Raw genomic sequence first — 4,838 nt, forward strand, 5'->3', positions numbered from 1 at the left:
CCTCTGCCTGTGTCTCTGCCTCTCTCTTTGTCTCTCATGAATAAATAAATAAAATATTTTTAAAAATCATTTCATCAAACTTCCAGAAGTAAAATAAAAAAAGATGATCAAAATTAAGAACTCAATCAATTGAAGATATTAACAGCAGATTAGACCCAGTTCATTAGACAACTAGTGAAATGGAAGACATTTCAGAAGAAATTATTCATTATAGAACTGAAAATTCTCATCACAATAAAAAAAATTTGTAACTGTGTGGTGATAACAGATGTTAACTAGACTTATCGTGGTGATCATTTCACAATATATACAAGTATCAAAGCAGTGTGTTGTACACTTGAAACTAATATAATGTTATAAATCAATAATATCTCAGTTCAAAAAAGAAATTATTTAGGGGCACCTAGGTGTCTCAGGTGGTTAAGTGTCTGACTTTGGCTCAGGTCATAATCTCAGGGTCCTGGAATTGAGCCTTGCATCAGAGTTCACACTCAGCAGGGAGTCTGTTTCTCCCTCTCCCTCAGCTCCCTCTACCCCTCACTTGTACATTCTTTCTCTCTCTCTCTCAAATAAATAAATAATATTTTTAAAAGACATTATTTGGAAATCATCATAGGCAAAAAAATAGAATATATGAAAAAAGTACAAAATTATTTCCTAGGCGGGTTTTGTTGTTTGGTAAGCTTTTTTTTTTTTTTTTAGCTTTTTATTTATTTATTCATGAGAGACACACAGAGAGAAGCACAGACATAGGCACAGAGAGAAGCAGGCTCTCTGTGGGGAGCCTGATGTAGGACTTGATCCGAAGGCCCCGGGCTCATGGGATTACAGGATCACAACCTGAGCCAAAGGCAGACACTCAACCACTGAGCCACCCAGGGCCCCTATTTGGTAAGTTTTAAACCAAGTTGTATAACATAACATATAGGGGATGGTACAAGGACAACTGAATGTGCACCTGCAGAATTGTTAGCCAATTCTCTCTTTTTCTTACCAATTTTTAATAAAATGTCACTTGGATTTTATCACTGGGATTCATGGAGTCAACACAACTGTACATTTTGCTGTCTGTGCACGAACCGAATAACAGCTGTGTAGTGACCAGTTGCCAACATGCTTTGAAAGAAGTGATGTGATTGGTTAGTGATCATGATGGATATATAACAACTGCATAGTTTTTTTTTTAACTGCATAGTTTTTTGTGGGCTGAAAAGCCAGCAGCAAAGTCTGTACTTTATGCAATTGCTCACAGTTAATACACTATGGTAACTAATATTGAACCACATATTTGTGTTGTTGAGAGACCGGTGTTATTTAACTAAACTGTGGTAACTGATATTTGTGCATATTGTGCATATTGTAACCAAGCAAAGTGAGAACTAAATACACTTTACTTATTCAATTCTACCTTCAAATGATATATAACACTCAGGTATAGTACAAGAGCCTTGCAAAACTATGCTTTCATTTATTCCCTCCCAACATTTGTGCTATATTTTTCTCTTTTTTCTTTTTTTTAAGATTTTATTTATTTATTCATGAGAGACACAGAGAGAGAGAGGCAGAGACACAGGCAGAGAGAGAAGCAGGCTCCATGCAGGGAGCCCGATGTGGGACTCGATACCGGGACTCCAGGATCACGCCCTGGGCCAAAGGCAGGGGTCAAACCGCTGAGCCACCCAGGGAACCCTGTGCTATATTTTTCATATTTTTTCTTTTATGTATGCTACAAACCCACAAAATATTGATCATTTTTTTTTATTTTTATTTATTTATGATAGAGAGAGAGAGAGAGAGAGAGGCAGAGACACAGGCAGAGGGAGAAGCAGGCTCCATGCACCGGGAGCCCGACGTGGGACTCGATCCCGGGTCTCCAGGATCGCGCCCCGGGTCAAAGGCAGGCGCCAAACCGCTGCGCCACCCAGGGATCCCTGATCATTTTTAAATAAGAAAGAAGTCTTTATTTTTCTTTTTTAAAGATATTATTTATTTATTCATGAGAGACACAGAGAGAGAGGCAGAGACACAGGCAGAGGGAGAAGCCGGCTCCATGCAAGGAGCCTGATGTGGGACCTGATCCCAGGTCTCAGGGATCAGGCCCTGGGCTGAAGGCAGTGCTAAGCCACTGAGCCACCCAGGCTGCCCAGAAAGAAGTTTTTAAACCTATCCCCATATTTACTGTTTCCAGTGCTCTGCATTCCTTTGTATAGCAGATTTTTTTAAGATTTTATTTTTAAGGAATCTCTATGCCCAGTGTGGGGCTTGAACTCACAACCCCAAGATCAAGAGTCATATACTCTTCCAACTGAGTCAGCCAGGTGTGCCTCTATAAATCCAGCTTTTCATCCTATATGAGGCCTGAAGGACTTCCTTTAACATTTCTTGGAGTTCAGGTCTTCTGGTGTGGAGTTTTTTCAGCTTTTGTATATCTGAAAAAATCTTTATTTTGTCTTTGAAGTCCAGGTTGACTTTTTTTTCCTTTGACTACTTTATTTTTTTTTTTTAATTTTTATTTATTCATGATAGGCACACAGTGAGAGAGAGAAAGGCAGAGACGTAGGCAGAGGGAGAAGCAAGCTCCATGCACCGGGAGCCCGACGTGGGATTTGATCCCGGATCTCCAGGATCGTGCCCTGGGCCAAAGGCAGGCGCCAAACCGCTGCACCACCCAGGGATCCCATCCTTTGACTACTTTAAAGATGTCTGCTGGCTTGCCTTTCTTCTGATGAGAAATCTCCTATCATCTGTATGCAATGTATCTTTTTTTCTTTTGGCTGCTTTTAAGATTTTCTCTTTGACTGGTTTTATTTTTTTTTTAAGATTTTATTTATTTCTTTCAGAGAGAGAGAGAGAGAGAAAACAAGCAATGGGGGGAGGGGCAGAGGAAGAGGGAGAAGTAGACTCCCCACTGAGTAGGGAGCCAGAGGCAGGGCTTGATCCCAGGACCCTGAGATCATGATCTGAACTGAAACCAAGAGTTGGACTTTTAACTGACTGAGCCACCCAGGCGCTCCTCTATGACTGGTTTTAAGCAATGTGATTATCCTGTGCCTTAGTGTAGTTTTCTTCATGTTTCTTGTGCTTGGGGTTCATTGATCTTACTAATTTTTGAGTGCCCAGTACTTAGCATACTATCTGACATGTTGCAGATAAATTAATAATTATTTTCCGAATCAAACTAAGTGATTTTGTAAGGTAAAGCAATTATGTGAATGCCTCTATTTGGATCTTCAGATATTTCAATTTGTTAAACTAAAATCATTTTCGGGCTCCCTGGGTGGCGCAGAGGTTTGGCGCCTGCCTTTGGCCCAGGGTGCCATCCTGGAGACCTGGGATCGAGTCCCATGTCGGGCTCCCGGTGCATGGAGCCTGCTTCTCTCTCTGCCTGTGTCTCTGCCTCTCTCTCTGTGACTATCATGAATAAATAAATAAAATCTTAAAAAAAATCATTTTCACTGACAAGCATTACCTTTTTTTTCTGGGGGCTTTTCCTCTCCCTCTGGCTCTTCCTACCCACTGCCCTGTGTTTGAAGCTCCAAGAAATCTGAATTATTTTGGGTTTTCCAAACCGTCATGTCATCCTGTGCCTTTGCATGTGCTATTCCTTCTGTTTTTATTTCTTTTGCCTGCCTAGCTAACTACTATTCATCTTTCAAGACCCAGCTCAGATGGTTCAACTTATAAGGAGCTAAAGACTTCCTTGACTCAAACCTCTTTCCTATCTGATTGACCGCTTCTTCATTTGAGCCCATCCTAATTTTTCTGAGGGGGGCACTTGACGGGATGAGCACTGGGTGTTATGCTATATGTTGGCAAATTGAACTCCAATAAAAAATATACAAAAAAAATATTTTATTTATGTGGGGCAGCCCGGGTGGCTCAGCGGTTTAGTGCCTCCTCCAGTCCAGGGCATGATCCTGGAGACCTGGGATCGAGTTCCACGTCGGGCTTCCTGCATGGAGTCTGCTTCTCCCTCTGCCTGTCTCTGCCTCTCTCTCTCTGTGTGTCTCTCATGAATAGATGGATAAAATCTAAAAGATTTTATTTATTTGAGAGAGAGAGAAGGAGAGAGAGCAAACAAGCAGAGTGAGGGGAGAGAGTTAGGGAGAGGGAAAAGTGGGCGTCCCACTGAGTGGGGAGCCTGACTCATAACTCAGTCCCAGGACCCTGAGATCATGACCAGAGCTAAAGGCAGACAATCAACTGAGCCACCTAGGTGCCCCGAGCCCATCCTAATTTTGTAAATACTTCTGTCACTGTATTTATCACATTTAACTATCTGAATATATCTAGCACTTAGCCCAATTTCAGGCACATTGAAGTGCACAGTGATTGTTACTTGAATAAATGGGAGCTGGGAGAAATTTAAGAAAAGGAAGAGAGGAATTAGAAGGATTCTCAATGCAAAGCCTGCAGGGCCTTATCATAAGGATTTTAATTTTTACTGCAAGTCAAATTGAGAGCCCCTGGGGCACCCAGACAGCTCAGTTGGTTAAGTGTCGGACTCTTGATTTTGACTCATGTCATGATCTTGGGGTTGTGAGATTAAGCCCTGCATCGAGCTCCATGCCAAGTGTGGAGGCTCCTTAAGATTCTCTTTCTCCCTCTCCGTCTGCCCCTCCCCCTTCACACTCTTTCTAAAAAAAAAAAAAGGAGCCTTTGTAGGCTTCTGAGCAGAGTGGTAACATGATCCAACTTAATAGTTTATAATGGTCTCTCTGAATATGTGTTGTGAATCGATGGTGGTGGTATTGTAGGTTGAATTCAACCATTATAAACTAGATAAGAGGAGGGGAATTGGGGCACACAGACACAAAAAGGGAAGACAGCTATGTAAA

The sequence above is a fragment of the Canis lupus genome, chromosome X, assembly GCF_011100685.1.
Source record: "Canis lupus familiaris isolate Mischka breed German Shepherd chromosome X, alternate assembly UU_Cfam_GSD_1.0, whole genome shotgun sequence".
NCBI classification, from domain to species: Eukaryota; Metazoa; Chordata; class Mammalia; order Carnivora; family Canidae; genus Canis; species Canis lupus.